The 19,490-nt window shown below is 36.5% G+C and overlaps 1 protein-coding gene across 2 annotated transcripts in view; it reads right to left on the reverse strand.

Moving 5' to 3' along the window:
- The window catches only part of LOC124634817, a 92,311-nt gene that overhangs the window by 40,022 nt on the left and 32,799 nt on the right, over window positions 1–19,490 (reverse strand). The window lies entirely within an intron of this gene.

Raw genomic sequence — 19,490 nt, forward strand, 5'->3', positions numbered from 1 at the left:
AAATATCATAACCACTACTTTATGAAAAAATAAATTATATTTTTCACCTTAAAACGCCGGTTATCTTGTTTAAAAGAACCGTTTACATAAATGTGATCTTAATCTTAAAAAAATATTCCGCGTAAAGATTATCAAGTCAACATCATACATTTGAACTACTATATAAGTAGAAGCACCAATCTTGATCCTAAACTCAAAAAAATCGTGACATTAACATTACAGTAAACGTGCATAGTAAACAAACACAAAGTACGCTAACCAACAAGACTTATTTACATCGAGCTAATGTAAAAAGCTAATTGGATGAGGATTCAGCGTTTTGAGGTTACCGTGTCAATTCCTGTTCCGTTACACGTAAAAAAGAGCAGTACTATATGCCAAGGCATTATGTTACCACGTGCGAAGGTCATTTGTATGGTTGTCACTTGATAAATAGTTCCTATACAAAAAAAAAACTACATGTAGTTTGCCAGTGCTGTGAAAAGTACCAGGCCGTCAGCAAGATAGAAGAGGTGCCCTAGATTCTACAACAGTATTTTAAATACGGCTTCACGATAAAGTTAATTAAAAGATCACAAATTGAATAATTGTAAGTACCATTTTGTTCGCTAGATCCGAGACAATAAATATCAAAGAATACGGTAGCTGTACTCCAATCGGTGATTTTAGATTAGCCTTCGTACTTGGTACATTTCACTGATAAATTGAATTGTACCTATGCAATTTAATCAATGCACAATACGTTACATAGGAACCCTTGCGCATAAGTATGTACTTCCGCGTCAAAAAACTTGTGTTATCGTATGTACACAGTTAAAAATAAACTTCTTTATGTCATACACTGGTAATGTGTTTTCAAGCTTCGTGCATATATTTGAATTGAACATAAAGGAATAATAAGTCATTTGAAATCATTGTAAGTGTAACTTTTTTACGACTGTTTTGTACCACACATGCATTGGAATGTTGTTTTTTTTTACCACAAGTACCACCACACTTTATTACGCAGATAGAAATAGTAGATATGGCCTTCTTTACAAAATTCCTCCACATCAGGGTTATCCATTAACGGTCATACTCAATCTTCTATCTGTTAAGCTCGCTAAAGAATGGGGTTTAACATTACCTGTATGGAGCTAATGTCAAAACTCTATCCCTAGTAAGCAAATCAACAGATGGATATAATATTGGAAACCGCTATCAATCTGACGTTCATACTTAAAGATACTGGCAACCCTGAGCACATAACGGTATACCCGCTCTGCCAGGTCAGATGAGTACGTACTTATGCTCTTTGTACGTTTATTCCAAGTGTTAAGTATAGCACAAAAACAAAGACTAGATTTTATTATAACTGGTTACGGACAAGAATAAGGAACACTTATGATGTCCGCAAGTAACACAAAACGTAAAGGCTTGGAACTTAAAAACCTTGACTTTAAGTGATTTGTTATTTTTAGACACAGCTTTATTACGGGCATGTGGAAGAACGAGGTTGGGGAAGAATGAGAGTAATGTAGTGAAGAAGATCTCAGTCAAGAACTTGGAGGGATATAAAGGAAGATGGCGACCAGAGAAACGATGGATAGATTAAAAATATACCTGAGAGTTGACGTCACATAGGTAGAGAAGAAGGAAAAGGAAGATGATGATGATAAAACATTATTCTGATAAAACATTTATTAAGCTCTTATTAATCAAAACGAATTCCATATAACATCAAACAAACATATTGGTACGCTCAGCCATTTACAGGTAAAACCAAAGATACAAGAGCAAAATATCACAGCAGAGAGCGGTCGTATAAAATAAGACCAGTAACTTTCTAGATTGGCTAGGTCTGAAATATACTGCGATCGATACGAGCGACTGACTTTCGACGCTGACTACAGCTCAACATAGGTGCAACAAGTCTAGTGGAGAATTTGATTGTTAACGGATTTTTTCCACTGAATTAAGATATGGTGTCGTTCAAATTACGGGAAGTTATACAAGATGTTAAGGAGATAACAAAATCGTTGAAATTAATGAAAAGCTCTCATTGACCAATGAAAATAAGAATAAGTCCTCTTTTGTGACCCATACAAAATTTCATACCTATAAAAAGCCTGGAGATAACCGGGTCCCTATTCTGGTTGATCCATACTCCAAATCTTTCAGGGTTCCTTTAATATAGTGATAGAACTAAAGAAAAATTCATATCAAACGAAAGTCATCTACAACAGGACACGATATCATTATGCAAAAGTTCAATTTCTTTTTCTCCAAACTAGTCTAAACATGGCAACATAAATATATAATAACATTTCCCACACTCAAAACATTTATTTGACATGAACCTCACGTCGTGTTCCGTAACCAGATCAAAAGCTGGTTCATCAGCATAGCTAAGCGTTGTTTCTGGTGGTCCGTGCATCCTCATTGCGTATTCATTTGTTTTACGCCGTGCCGTCTGCATGGCAAATACAGGGACTTCTGAACAGTATTTGTTGGTTTTACAGCACTATATAACTAGAGAAGTAGTTGCATCATTTACTAGCAGTCTTTTGTAGCTGTTTGTGTGACATTTTGTATTGATTTATTGGCATCACGGCATTTGCTTCGTACCCACGCTGTCATGAGCGGCTCAGCTATATTGAGCAGAAATGCCACTATTAAAGAATTCTCTATTAAATCAAAAAGCATCTTATCGGTAACTTTCATAACGTTATCCGAATTTTCATCATCTTCCTGGGTTTCACAACATTTAAAGCAAAACAGTAACACCTCAAACAATGTTGAACACAAGTAATAAACACACAATAGGTACAAGAAAACTCATTAAGATTCCCACCGGGTCCTACATTTGTTTGCAACATTTAAAGGGGACACGAGTGACTTATTGAATTCCAATGGGGTGTTGACGTAAAGCCGTGTAATATCGTATAATGAATGCATCACTCGAAGACTGTTTTATATCAATGTCTGAAAAGAATATGGAGGTAAAATCGAAGGGAAAAAGAGAAAATCGTGAGAACTAAGCTCACCATGAGAATTACATGGCAAGAATTATAGAGGAACACGATGCCATATTTTTCTAAAGGTGCAGTAATTAAAATATTACTAAAGTTATTCTTATTATCGCCAAAAAGGAAGAATCGGACCTTTACATGGACACGTTACGAAAACGTTTCCTTACGAAAAACAGTAGCGTACATTGTATTGTCTCAGGTAATGCCCTCATAATTCTTCCAATCACGTATAACCACATTTGGGTATTTCACTTGACAGTTCCTTATGTTATTTACCAGTACTTCTCAGTGTTTTACCTGATAATGATCTTTAATGGTACATCATCTAACTAAAAACAGCGCAAAATATACCTTAATCTCGAAATAAAGATTGGCACAAAGAGCCACAGAAAACATAATACGCAATCTTAAGACAGTTGATATTGAAGGTTTTCCCACGATTGGACAAAGGTCAAAAACGTTGTACTACAACATTACAATTATCAATGGTGTCTAAAAATAGAACGTAAAATATATTATATCTTTAGTACATAAAAAGAGTAATTTAATAACAAAACAGCGCTGTAGTTGAGTCGCGTTGCCGTCCATAATTCGAACGTAGGGATTCTATTACATAACCTGTGCCGACACGGGTTGTTCTAGTTTTAGTGAACCGACCTAAGTCACGCTAAAATGTTTGATTTTCGCTACAGCCTTGCTGAAGTACGTTAAAGTTACCTGACAATGGACTGGCCAGAGGCAGGACAGCTTGACCTTAAACGAATGATTGCTTTAGTTAGGTTTATCACAAGCCATACGATCAAGAATTAAAGATAGAACCTTTAAATCTTATAAGTATCTAGAAGGCTTACAAAACTACGTTTGCGTTCTGCTTTTGGTAGGAGAAGCAACGCGACTTCGTCTTTCGGAGATGAATGTGACTACATATCCAGACCACGTTTTTTATGTTTTCTTCTTTGACTTCAACTCCATTCTGATAATCAAGTTTTTATAGGCATTACTTATTCATATTAATATGACTTAGAAGAGGAACTTCTCTTCCATTATCCTTAGCATTTAAATGCGGCGCATTCATACAGGGTTATTGTGTAAGGTATAACGCAGTGTTTATTCTTGTAATAAAAAGGAATAGATATCATTGTATAAAGCATAATTTCCATCCCATAGTTACACACGCGGTTCTTCGAAGTACTCCCATTAAAGCAAACGACCCAAGTACACAAACGCTGCGTAAATATTAACTTTTAATTTGGAATTGCCTGACTTTGGTTAATTGGTGTCTCTTTCGGAGAATCCGGCCTAATTTGTACTTATATGTACATTATACTTGTATTAATGACAAACAAAGTTTATACAGTTATTTAGGACTAGCTTCTGCCAGCGGTTTCACCCGCATCCCGTGGGAACCTCTGCACGAACCCGGATAAAAAGTAGCCTATAGCCTTCCTCGATAAATGGGCTATCTAACACCGAAAGAATTGTTCAAATCGGACCAGTAGTTCCTGAGATTAGCGCGTTCATCCAAACAAACAAACAAACTCTTCAGCTTTATAATATTAGCACATACTACACTCAAACACAATAGCTACTCTATTTATCTTCATTTTGCTCTTTCATTATTCTTTAGCAGAAGTTGGCCATCACCTTGTAAAGTTGTTCGAGCCAGTGCACCTGGTCTGTCTCTTTGTCAAATGTTTTTAATCGGTCTTTAGCATGTTACTTAGGTGCAAAACCTTTTATTTTTCATACGGTTGTTGATTGCCAACTTTTTGCTCAGTGCCTGCGTGTTTCCTTCCTTAAATAACGGTATCTTGCTGTCGTAATAGTTCTCAGAAATCGTAATTCAGTGCATTCTCATACGCAGGACTTACGCACGCCGCTATTTTGGACCTAGACGGTGCTGGGTAATCCCGGACCAAAAATACCACTTCCTCATCAAATGCCAAGGATTTTGCAGCGGCATTATTTTTGAAACAGCTGATGGCTTCCGCCTGGCAACCCTCCAAGATATAAAACTACTAATTCAGTGACACTTATGAGCTACTGTTTAATATCACTAAGTTTAAAAATAAGGCTATTATTACGTGTATTTTATTTACTTGCATACCTACATACATCGTCATTTCTCATACCATTGCACATAATCTTGCTAAATAACTATGTATTGTATTTGGCTAGTTAAGAACAGAAGTGATCCAAGTAACATTTTTGACAAAATGGAGCAAAGTCGATTTTTGGAACTTTTGAGTATGAAGTGAGGTTGTGCAAAAGTAATTCAAGTGCTATTCAGTACTTTTTCAAACAAACTCTTTTATGTTACGTTTCTGTATTTCAACAAATATTGCTATTTTCTACAATTAAATCAATATTTTTATCAAAATTGCATTTACTAAAGAAAAACAGCTATGAAAGTTTGAGTTATGTTTATATCTATCAAATAACAAACATATTTTAAATCATGTGCTCAACATAATTATGATATTCATAAAAACGCATTTCTATGAATATCTCAACTTTTAAAAAATGCTACTTGGATTACTTCTGTTCTTACCTAGCCATTTGTTTCTTTTCCTTCTAACAGTAATAAAATACATTGGATTTTTATGGCGCGCAGAAACTTCGTTTTATTTTATGTATTGTAAATCCCGGTTCGTCTCAAAGTAAAAGTAGTCTTACTAAACATTCGTCACTGTTGTGCATTTTTCGCTAGTCACATTTTAAGATAGGGCAGGTCTTGAGCATTGAACGTAAAGGAATATAGGAAAAGGGGCCGCCAAAGAAATAATGGTGTGTGAGAGACCCCAAATAAAATTAGTGTAAGGAGAGGAAAATGACGGCAAGATAGACATGAAGGAAAACCTACGTGCCTACCAAAGTGACGAGCCCGCATTTTTAGTTTGTTAAAAATCCTCTAAATTTAAAAACCCCCTCAAGTTTTACCTTTTTAAATCATATCACATTTAATACAAACTTCATTTCACGGTTGACTGACCGTCACCCAGTTTATATCGGTAAAATGAATATCGATCGCCACAATTCAGTTTAATTGTCACCCAGCATGACATTACCCGGTTATTTGCAATTTAAATGGCATCAGAAAATAAATTTAAAAGCTTTAATGGATCCAAAACTACCAACTATTATGTTTCATATACCTAAGTAATTGCACCCGTAACACTTGGTATGGCAAGTTTTATTCCCATAGTTAAATGTGTGCTACCTTTTTGCTAGTTTCAAGCCAATTTTATGCATTGTATGTGAGACATAAATTATGGCTATAGATTTGTACACCATAACTACAAAATTCATCGAAACTGTGATGTAGTTCAGGCAGGACCGACAACATATTTCGGGGCTGTGGGATTCTTCATGATTTGCATGAGCTCCAGCAGAAAGATGGGTGTGTTTTGGTCAGTAAGAGACTGATACTCTCTTTCCACCTATAGTGGATCAATAAATGATTAAGCATCATCATCAGCCTATTGTCCAACTACAAGCCACAGGCCTCTTCTCAAACACAGAATAAGCATCAATCACCACGTATGCAAAAATATTTCTCCCTCAACTACCGACTTAATATTCCATGGCTTAACAGTGAGAACAATAAAATCTTCGTATAGGCTGTATAAGTGAATGGATTTTCGATGATTTAATGATGAAAGCCAAGATTCAAGGTCTAGAGTTCAAGGCTGTTATTCAAAACATCCATTAGCCATCATCTCAGTGTTCACTTGACCTTCAAATGTTGGTCAATTGGAATATATGACTTTTTGAATATTTTTGTTCAGATTTTTTTCTTTTCCGCTGCTGCTCAGTAAAATGAAAACTCCAATATGATTATTATAACTGTGGTACGCTTATTAAAAGTCCAAAAGGCCAATCCAGTTATTTGTATGTAAATATGCCGTAAATATTTACAGTGTATAAACCATTTATGATTGACATTAAACCACTGGTCATTTTATTGGTAAATGGAAAACGGGAATAATAAAGTATCGTCGGCTTTTATTTATTACGTTTAGTTAGCGTAGTTTATCGTATGTGTGCTTAAACCTTCAATAATTTAATTAACATAGGTATTTATTTCAGCTCTCTAATAAAATATTTGATTTTAACCTAATAATACCCCCACATTATTCAACAGGTTTCATTCTTTCTCCGACCAAAATACATTAAAATCGACCGATCAGTTTTACCATGAAAATGCAACAGTAACATTGCCATTTATACTAAATACATAAATACAGATCGACTGTACGAGTACCTATTGTATATTTACATATAAAACTGCAGTTATGTATTTCACAGTATTTCATGAAACTGGGTCACGTTTCGTTCGCTTTGTTTGTTTCCATCAGGTATATTAAACGAATAAGACCAATACCGGTTGATTGATAAATACAATTACGCATATTCTGTTAACAATGGTAACAAGTTTTTTTATGGAATTACTTCTACAGTGACTATTATTGGAATACATATGAAATTCGCGTTTAATATTTTGTATATTCCTGTATTTGAACAACAATTTTAAACATACCTATACAATTTGATTGTCAATTAATTTGACATAACATATATATATATATATATATATATATATGTTTTTTTTTTTTTTTATCAGCCCGTGTTGTCCCACTGCTGGGCAAAGGCCTCCCTATTTTGCCTCCACACCTCTCGATCTTTTGAGTTCTCCCACCAATCACCCGAAAAGCAGCAGCAATTAAAATGGAACTGGGCTGGGCACGTCAGCCGAATGCATCCTGACAAAGGGCCAACATCGTCACCCAGTGGCTACCACAGGATTGCCATCGCAGGCGGGGCAGGCCCCGAAAGAGATGGCGGGACGACCTGGATGCCTACAAATATAATTATAGGAAAAATATCCCACACAACAGTCTGTCTGTTGGCGATAAACTCAAAAGTACTGATGCTATTCTATTTTTATACTGTTTACCAATGGCCAGAGTGATTAATGAGGAAGCTTTCGGTATTCAATTTATACATACCCATTATTATTGTAATCAAATAAACAATTCGATAAATTCTCAGAATATGATTCTAAAACAAATATTAAGGTAACACAAACACAGTTTATCTCGTTGCCGGTAAAACAATGACACAATGAAGAAAGGACAATGACAATTTATAGATAACAGAGAAGATTCATTTGCAATGCACTAATTGCATTAAAATCACATCCACGTGTAAGATTCAAGGACGTTCGGTGCAACCCGGGGAGAATAAACTTGGTCTAGTAATTAATGAAAATGCCTGATTGCCTGAGAGTTATTTACATTTTATAACTACTTAAATGAATTGAATCATAATATGCATCGAGCTAAGTATAAAAAAAAAACCTCTTAAAGAAGAGACGAAATAAGCGTGTTAAAAATATCTTAAAATATCATAAGTCCATGGCTGTAGTTTATTTGAGGATACCTAGAAGGAATGAACACCATTTTTATAACAATGTTCCAAAAGTTCATTTAATAGTTTTAAACGCAGACGATAGTGAGGGCCCAGAAGATTCTACTACAGCTCAAATTAATTGGCAAATCAAAAGTAAACCTTATAAATCCAATCAACAATAAATCACACACGCATTTTTCGGTTACGAGCCCTTAACGACCCTTATGATTTGGCCTTTTAGCAGCTACATTTTAGTTGCTTTTGCTTAATAAAAATTTCCAGCACGTGCTGTACAATAAATAATAGCCAGCAACGACCTTAAACGTCAAAAACAAATGATAAACAACCCTTATCCCATTCTTGCATCCCCTACACACCATAATATTACATGGGAGACAAGTTTTTCACTAAGCCCCAAATATTTTGCAACCCATCTTTACAAATAAAAGGGCAAGGTCAGCAAAAAAGGAGGGTAACGAAGTATTTTTAGCTCTCAAAGGCGTAAATAAACAGATTCAAATTGAAAAGTTATTTTTATCTCGTGTTCTCAGAATCAATTTAAAGTTACCTCCTATTCAAAAATATTCTTTAAAAAAATACGAAAAATGTAGTAGAGTTTACAGTAAATTGCAAAATATCGTGGAAACTCTTGAAAAAACATTACATTTACTTAGGGCTCACATCCATTAGGGTTTTACAGACGTGTTCTCAGCGCACTATTGTATCAACTGCAACAGAACGGCACTATTCAGTGTGCTTTAGAACGCGTCTTTTTCCAAAAGGCTCTTGAACAGCACCTTTACATTCAGGTTATCTTAGCAACCTTACAAAAATAACCCAACCAAATATGTATGTTACGTGATAAACAAAATATGTATGTACGTGATAGAATCTGTGTCTCTATGTCCCGATTTCAAACAAAACTACCGAACCGATTTAAGTGACATTTGGTACAGAGATAGTCTAAAAAGCTTTAGAAAGAACATTGACAACTTTACGATCGAGTACAGCAAGTAATTCCCGCAGGACACGGGTGAATCCGCGCGGTAACAAAATTATGGAATTACATTTTTAACCGACTTCTTAAAAAGGAGGAGGTTCTCAATTCGTCGGGATCTTTTTTTTTATGTATGTTCACCGATTTCTCGAAGACGCCTGGACCGATTTGCAAATATTTTTTTTGTTGGATAGGGTATACCTTCCAGGTGGTCCCATAATCACCAGGTCAGGATCTGATGATGGAAACCCTGAGAAATCGAGGGCAACTTTCGAAAATTGTAGGCGTGCATAGGTTAAAAACTTGACAATGAGGTGTACTTCTGATAAAACTATGCAATAGTGAAGGTTTGGAGCTGACCTGATGACGGAGACGAGAGAAAGTCGAGGGAACTCGACAACTGAATATGTAAACTACCTCGTATTTGGGCTTATATTATTTGCTATGCAATAGTGAAGGTTTGGAGCTGACCTGATGATGGAGACGAGAGAAAGTCGAGGGAACTCGACAACTGAATATGTAAACTACCTCGTATTTGGGCTTATATTATTTGTATTGACGAGACCTTTGCAATTGTGAAGGTTTGGAACTGACCTGATGATGGAGACCGGAGAAGGTCGAGGGAACTCGGCAACTGAATATGTAAACTACCTCGTGTTTGGGCATATATTATTCGTATTGATGAGAACTTTCCACAAATGCGGATAGTGATAACTATGCTTGTCACTGAAAAGCCAAAAATAAACAACTTTTTACAAAAAAATAAAATCGACTCCCAAAAACACTGAAAAGCAAAAAAAGTAGTAAGTAGGTTTTATTTTGATCTCATGATATTACACAAATCTGAATCACTACTACATTTTCTTCAGCACTATGTAAAGAAAGAAAATAAGAACGGGTTTGCCAGTTTGTTACCATAATCTATCAAATTCGACGACGGTATGAATCGCGTGACGCGACTACTTATCGATACTTTTATCGATGTTAATTGTACGGCTTCGGGCGGGCGGGACGTGTATTCGTAGAGCGGATTCTATTGTTGAGCCGGGATTACAGAAAAAGCTGATTGCTTGGAAAATATTCGCTTTGTTTTATTGGAACGTGTGATCTGATTTATTTGGTGGTAACGTTTTGTTGTTAATTAATAGATTAGTGATGAAAAGTGGGCTGCTTATATACTTCAGTGTATGTTACAACGAAATTAGAGAGCAGAAAAAACACAAGATTATTATAGTAAAATAACTTCTTATCAATAGACTATTCAAGCATAATGGTGTTTATGAGACGAAATACCTCAAATAACAATTTATTAGGAAAAGCATACTCAAAATTACCCTGGTTTTGCCAACGGTTAAGAGATAAGAGTCTGCAAGCAAATTGTAAACAACTTAATACATGTACAGTCACATAAATAAATCTTATTAAACATAATAAACGTTTAATTATTATAATGTATGTACCGTCACGTTTTACAAAAGAGGGTAGACAGAACTTACGGTGGCATGTGTCGACAAGATGATTGATATGTGTCGAATGCTAATTAAACGTTTTATCAATCAAGTTAGTAAACAATTCTAAATGCACCTTGTACTGAGTAATTAATATTTCTCGCGGGTGTTAAAGGTGAATAAAAGGTTATGTTGGCGATATCCTGCTTTGTTTCATTATCACTGTAACTTGCTATTTGTATGGAAACGATCAGAAGAAACTGTCCGAGTACTGGATGGCCTAGGAAGTAAAGCACCTCTCAAGTATGACTATGCGGGTTCAATTCTAGGCCAGGAAAGTACAAATCTACTTTTGAATTATATCTATGACACTTCAGGCTGATTAAAAGGGGAAGGAAAACATCTCGAGGAAATCTGGGCTGTAAAGTCTGAAATTAACAACCTGCATAGAGCTAGCATGGTGATCAATGCTCAGTCCTTCTGTGTGGCCATCAGTGGAGCGATAAAAAGGCAATGATGATAATGATTAGAAGTCTGAATTTTATTTTCACAACATAATGTCTCATCATCCTCCAAGCCTTTTTCCCATCTATGTTGGGGTCGGCTTCCAGTCTAACCGGATACAGCTGAGTACCAGTGCTTTACAAGAAGCGACTGCCTATCTGACCTATTCAACCCAGTTACCCGGGCAACCCGATACCCCTTGGTTAGACTGGTGTCAGACTTCTGACTACCCGTAACGACTGCCAAGGATGTTCAATGACAGCCGGGACCTACAGTTTAACGTGCCATCCGAAACACAGTCATTGGTGTCCAAGATATACTTAGAAAGTACATACAAACTTAGAAAAGTTGCATTGGTACTTGCCTGACCTGGAATCGAACCCGCGCCCTCATACTTGAGAGGTTGGTTCTTTGCCCACTAGGCCACCACGACTTCACACAGCATAATGTCTCACGTGTGATCAATATCAGATTATCTCCAACAAAACATCAACTATTACGGCTTTTTTCACAGCCAAATACTCGTTTATAAGTGTTTCTTCAGTCTATTATATTATTAGGCAATATGACGTCAAAGTTACGAGCCCAGACGACTGAGTGAAAGCCGAAGCCGAAGCTATAAAGTTTTCCAATCGGCTTTATCCTATTCCGCGTCAGTGGGTCTGGAACGAAATCCCCTTGATATAGGCGGAATTTATAATACTGTGTAATTGAATTTGTAATGTATTAATACTGAGGAAGCCAAAAGATTGTGATCTGAGATAATCCAAAGATATAAAAGCCTCCTGTACATTTCGTGTCAGTTAACTTTGCATTTCTGAAGTTAGCCTCACACATCCGTTGTTGGACACAATCAATTTAACGCTAGGATCCAAATGGCACTTCTGCTCTCCAAAATCAAAAAAATATCCAACCAAAGAAACATCAAAAACATTAAGAAACCAAACCATCAAATCTAGATCATAATATAATCAAAGAAAACGAAAATAGCTACGTGACTCACGCTAGCAAAACTACTGCTAGGAATAGCACAAATTATTTAACGTTACATAACATAAGTAATTGTCCTAACGGAAAATATTGAAGGCCTCGGTTTGGCCTTGTGAAACTTGGCAGCGGGCCTAGTCGGGAGGAGTAATGGTACTAAATTCAACACTGGTATATCCTTGGAGGATATGGACTATAACATGATGTGAAGAAGGATGGTCCCATGACATCATATTATGGATTGAGATAAAACTTTCAGGAATATAGCTTATGCATCAGGCTGCTTTTGCAGGTGCAGGGAGTAGTTCTCTTGGGATGCAAATAAAACCACGGGCAACTGCTAAGACATAATACTGTTAGGTATTATAGATAGGCTAAGATTGATGGAAAAACAAGTCTACTTTTTTTAAAGATTATTGTGTAGATGGGAATGATCTGAAAATGATTAAATATTAGCATGGTTTTATTTGATACTAGCTTCTGCCAGCGGTTTCACCCGCATCCCGTGGGAACTACTTCCCATACCGGATAAAAAGTAGCCTATAGCCTTCCTCGATAAATGGGCTCTCTAACACTTACGAAATTTTCAAATCGGACCAGTAGTTCCCGAGATTAGCGCGTTCAAACAAACAAACAAACAAACTCTTCAGCTTTATAATATTAGTATAGATTCTTACAGAAGAGAATAGATTCCAGATCAATTTAGATTCCTATCACAATATCTTTAAAACACCAACAAAGGACTCAAGTCAAAAGATAGATGATAACAACCATTTAAAAATAAAATTCTAAAAATAACGCAATCATGTAATCATGCAAACATACGGCTTTATTGTGCCTAAGCTAAGGTAAATAGTGGACTTTACACCAATAAATAATAAATCAATAAAGATCAATGTTGAGGAAAACTGCGTGGACAAACAATTCACTGTTGATAACGCAAGAAAACATTGCGAGGATAAATATTATTATTAATTAGAAGAAAATAGGAGTTGCAACTGCTATGTTGGTTGTAGACTTGACTACAAGAGGAGGTAAAATGACACCTGAGGTATTGTTCGAAAGTGTCACAGCGGCCGTCGCACACAAAGGGCTCAAGAATTAACATGGTGGCTTTTAGTCAGTAAGAGTCTGACACTCCCTCACGTTGCACTTAGAGCGGGAGAGGTCATCTGATGACGAGAAAAAGGTAAAATGACTTTATGTACTCGATAACATAATAGGTATGTGATTTGTCAGTCTTTGTTGTTACTTAGCAATTTGTAAACGAGTTTGGCCAAACAAAGCTTCTCGACAATATTTGACCGAACAAATGCACATGTACTGCCGTTATTTAGCGCGGACTGTAAAGGGCTTAGGAAGTTGATGACTTTGCGTTGGACCTTTGTAGATGAATGTGACAAAATGCAGATATGTCTTTTTATAACATAATCATCGTTAATATAGCATTTATTGTACCAACTACTATTCTGTAAACAAAACAAAATTCACCACGCCACAGCGCAAACGCATTGAATTTCAAATACTGCACTAAATCTCAAACAACAGGACAGAAACGCATAAAGAAATGCATTTTTATCGTAATGACGCATCCTTAAAACGTTATTGATAACAAAGGTTTGCGTCAATATGCAGCTTTGACGTAAACGAGTAAAAATGCACGTGTTTTATGGAACATAAATATTTAGTAACCGGAGCATGACATTGTCTTGTCTTACTAAAAGATGATAATCGCTTCTGTTTTGGTTGAGCAAATTCGCAGAGAGAAAGATTTCAAACATTTTGCAACCTCTGGGATGCAGCAAATGACTAGGGTTATTTAGATTGATCAGTTTTAGTTCTTTCAAATTATTTTAGTTAAATTTTATCCGGCTACTGACAGAAGCTCCACCATGCCGCGGGTGTAACTGCAGGAAAATAGTTTACAATAAAGATCTGAATAGCAGGCCGAATGTGATAAGGCCCAAATAAAGACAACTGCATTTTGTCGACTGGTCATTTGAAAAAATAATTTCAAAATAAATTAAAGGTCTCCCGACATAAAACGGCACCATATTAAAATCTTCTTACGTCATAGGATATTTTGGGCTTAACGATATGAAAAATAAAGATTTTTTATAACGTGAATTTAACCTTTTTCTATATTTAGAAATGTAATGATACCAAAAATACCTACCTAAAATTGTTATGTCTCTCTTGAATGAATACCTTTATCGAATAATATCTTCTTAGATTCATTGAAGATCGGTAGGTTAAAGATCTTTTTTTTTTAATATTGAAAGGAATTTCCATAAAAAAGAAGGCATTTTAGGAATGTAAATAATTACAACAAGACTTTTGTTTAAGATACTGTAAAGCAGGTTTACTATCTTATCTTTACCGAATATAATAGCAACCTTCATTGAGCTGTTTACAAAAACATTGGAAAATACAGGGGCATGGCATTGGTTATTCCTAAATTACATTCTAAGAAAATTCTTATTTTTGACCAGTGCAAAAACAAAACGTCACAGACTACGCTAGTATTTAACAAAAACAAATATTTAAAAGAGATAAAATCAACACAATAGCGGTTAAAAGCAGATACGAAGAAGTTACAAACAAACGTACATATATCAAGATTAAAAGACTCCGAACTCGAAAACAGTCAAAGTTACGTAATTAAAGACCAAAGTACAAAAAAAAAACACATTTTGGCTATCGTTTTTCGTTCTGAAAAAAGAGTAAAATCATATTATACACAGGGCACGAGAAGAGTAAACACTTTTTCAACCAAACCTTTTAGCGATCAACTCGACCCTCTATTTATAACTCGGTATAAATGTCAAATATTTTATGATGAAAATCAAAATGATCGGTCTTAAAAACTGTCACATTGAAGATAAAAAATCGTGTGACGATAATTACAGTTTAGTCTGAATATTTCATTATTTACTTACTTCTTTCGTGCGTCACGCGAAAGCGAGTTTTGCTGCGATTTGGTATTACGTGCACAATAGATATCAAAAGGAAAAACTGTAATGTTTATTGTGTTTCGTTTAGTTAGAAGACAAACAGCTATTATGGAATGAAAGTTTGTATTCGGACTTGATAACTGAGGAGAAACCCCTTACAAGGAAATAAATTATGCCAATAACAGAATATGCATCTGCAAGTCACAGAAAACCACTGCTTTTACGTTTGATTGTAATTGGACGAGCTTTTACCGACCCCATTACACATGCTAGGGTATACATCGATAAAGTAGGATTACGGTGGGTTGCTTCTATCCTAGGACATAGTTCTTTTTTAAACGGTTTTATTTAGCTCACCCCGTTTGTTTTATTATTTATTCATTCTTGGGTCAAATTTGGAAATTGAAATTTCAGTGCCTTCCTGTTGTCAGATTGATCTGAAATTTGGTACACACCTTTAATTCCGATGACAATACAATATAGTAATATCAATAACATTGTAAATCCAAGATGGCCGCCGGTACAAAATGGCGGATTACATATTTTTCCACAACCCCCTCAATATGGGTATCAAATGAAAGGGCTACTCAAGTAGAATACTGTCGCAACCCCAACGGGGCCCAACAGGGCCAAGGCCTGCCTGGGCTGCGGGATTGTCCTAAAGAGTTACCGTGGTCGTGGTACATAAAAGGCCTACGACGAAAAAGAACGGTTTTTAGTCAGTAAGAGTCTGGCACTCCCTCACAGCTGCTGACCCATATATAGAATGAGGAATATTCGGTAGGCATTTTCATTAAATACTAAAAACTAGAAAATAAAAAATCGGTAAAAAAAACTTTTAAGTTAAACGGTTTTACTTTATGTGCACTGAAAACAAGAAAATAAAAAAAACTGTTAAGTCCTTACCTATAAACCTACGTAGGTGGTTCCGGTCATATTAGACTAAAATAAAAACGTGGGGCCCTCTGAAATCCTACCTATGGCAAAGCATATCTTTATACTTTGGTAGATCATGAGCTCGGCGTGCGCTGGTGAAGCCGCTACGGCTGATTATTGATTGTCAAAATCTCCAGTTACGATTATAGTAAGTCGATGCAATCCACACCTATTATACCTTTAGAAGAGAGTACTACAGCAATAGTTAATGGGCCCCACGTTTTTATTTTAGTCTAATATGACCGGGACCACCTACGTAGGTTTATAGGTAAGGACTTAACAGTTTTTTTTATTTTCTAGTTTTCAGTGCACATAAAGTAAAACCGTTTAACTTAAAAGTTTTTTTTTATTAAACATGTCTAGAACTGTGGTGCCTCTTCACAGTACTTATCATATAGATAGTACTAACATTAATACAACACAAACGTATCAGATAATCAGAATAATCTAATCAAGATTGCGATAGACATACAAAACGCTGATGCATGCTAGCATCTGATGAGTATCACAAAATTGACCAGTAGGTAAAAAATCTGCTACAAAAGAAGTCACAGTCATGTTGAGAAGCATGACCGTCAATTCTTATAGGAACACAATCATAGATTCAAGTAGATCGCGGTGTTTCAAGGGCGACTGAGTCACCCAACGACCCGGTTAGCCTAACGTCTTGTACCCAGCTGATAATTATAAACAAAGTGCGATAAACTTGTGTAGGCTGCATATAGAACGCCACTTAATTTTAAAGACATCATTCTATGTATTATTTATTATTCTTTATTGCACACACAATACTGAGAGGTTTTGTACAAAGTCGGGCTCCAAGAGTTGGGTTCTCTAACAACAAACCTTTAGAGCGATGGAGAGATTCTATCTCTGTCACATTTACGTATTTTAAGTAACGTTCATGCGTTTTGAGGTTAGTTTATACAGATTTTATTTGTTGAATACACTGTTTCCTATATAATACCGAGTTATGCCCGATTCGTCATTTTAGTGATTTGGCATCCATAAAAAACGTGTCCCAGTTTGTCATTCAATAAAATATTTTATTTTGCTTAGTCCCAATTGGTCATCCGTACTTTATTTTGTAAAAAGTACTGTCAACAAGATAAGCTGTACAATATTGTATTACGTTTTTTTTTATTTATGTTGGTTATGTTTTTTCCGATTATGGCAAGACGCTATTAAAATCGCGATTTCAACGGCGTCACACAACGCACGGCCAAAACCAAAATACCAGGATCGCATAAATCAGATGAGTAATATACCAATCAACGAGTATCCATGGAACTGCCCACCGTGTACTAGGACCGCATAACTTACAGGAGTATAGCAGTCAAGAGTGTCAGGATTTTACGTTTTTTTCCTAATTGTAGATAAACATACCAATTTACACCATGTCGATGAATTGTATTTTATGTATGTGAACCAATTTTTTGAAAATCCCGGTATAACTTATTTATATATAAAATCAGGTAATAAAACAGAAGCCTTTTATTGTTTTGTGTAAGTAACTATTTACTATTATCGGTATTAGCAAAAAAACATGTGGTGTCAATGCATTATTAGTTGGTTATTGAGTGCCCTGGAAGTGTATGTGACTTGTGACCAAAACTTAAGCACATAGATATACATAAATAAAATAAATATATTTTCTCAATTGTGTATGGATAGTAAGCACTGGTACTCAGCTACATCCGGTTAGACTGGAAGCCGACCCCAACACATTTTGGGAAAAAGGCTCGGAGGAAGAAGTGTATGGATAGTAAGAACAAGAAGTTTAAGAAGATAATTGAACTGAAACGTTCTGTTTAACCGAACAAGGACCAATTTAAAAGAAAAACTGCAGTATGTACAACACAACTGCTGACCAAACAAATTAACCTACATCTTGCGTGCTTCTCATTTATGGAAGCACATCAACCTTTTGGATCAAATTGATAAAATAATTCGACATACACTTTCATCAATTTTAAATGTGGCCTTGGACGACAAAGCTTGGTCTCAAGCTACACTTCCCATCCGTATGGGAGGGCTTGGCGTCCGCAAAATTTCCAGTATTAGTTTACCGGCATTTATTTCCTCCGTTCATGGCACTGACAAATTGATTAGGAAAATAATACCTATTACACTGATCAATTTTGAGGTGCCATGCCTGGCGGAGGCTATTAATGCTTGGAAAGTCACATGCCCGAATACCGATCTACCCGCCAACCCATCCTCCCAGAGACAGTGGGATGAGCCGCTCTGCAGAGTTATACGGAAAAATCTCATTGATACGTCAATTACTTCTGCGGAGCGAGCACGCCTACTGGCTGTGGGTGAATGGGAGTCAGGTCTTTGGCTTCACGCATTTCCGTCGGCAAACATAGGCACCATGTTTGACGACACCACTTTCAGACTCGCTGTCTGCCTGCGTCTGGGTGCTTCGTGCTGCACTCCTCACCGCTGCCACTGCGGGGAAGCTGTCAACAGCCTCGGTCACCACGGCCTGTCGTGCAGTCGGAGTGCGGGCCGCATACCACGACATGCGAATATCAACGACGTGATCCGTCGGGCTCTTGTTGCCGTCGGCGTGCCAGCCGTACTTGAACCAAATGGTTTGGCACGCGACGATGGCAAGAGACCAGACGGCATGTCGCTATTTCCGTGGAAGATGGGTAGGACTTTAGTGTGGGACGCGACCTGCGTCGACACTCTTGCGCCATCCCATCTTCCTAGAACTGCGTGTTGTGTTGGCTCCGCCGCCTCACAAGCAGAGGACCTCAAACGGCGCAAATATAGTAGCCTTATCGGGAATTACATGTTTGAGCCGTTTGGGGTTGAAACTCTCGGGCCGTGGGGTCCGAGTGCTCACGCGCTTGCGAAGGAAATTTCTAAGCGCCTTGTTGACACTTCTCGTGACCCAAGGGCTGGCTTTTATTTCGCACAGTGGTTGAGCATTGCCATCCAACGTGGCAATGCTGCCAGCCTTCTGGGTACATTACTAATACTAATATACAATAAAACAAAACTAATACATACTAATATTTAAACACTCAAAATTTCTGTTATACGCGGATGATTTAAAAATATTTAAGAGAATTTGTAATGATACAGACTCTATAGCATTTCAAGAAGATTTGGACCGTTTTTCCAGCTATTGCTCTGCTAATAAGCTATATCTAAGCCTATCCAAATGCTGCACGATAACATTTACCAAAAAAAAAAAATATTAATTTCTACGAATATCGGCTTGCTA

The sequence above is a fragment of the Helicoverpa zea genome, chromosome 12 (genome assembly GCF_022581195.2).
Source record: "Helicoverpa zea isolate HzStark_Cry1AcR chromosome 12, ilHelZeax1.1, whole genome shotgun sequence".
NCBI lineage: Eukaryota > Metazoa > Arthropoda > Insecta > Lepidoptera > Noctuidae > Helicoverpa > Helicoverpa zea.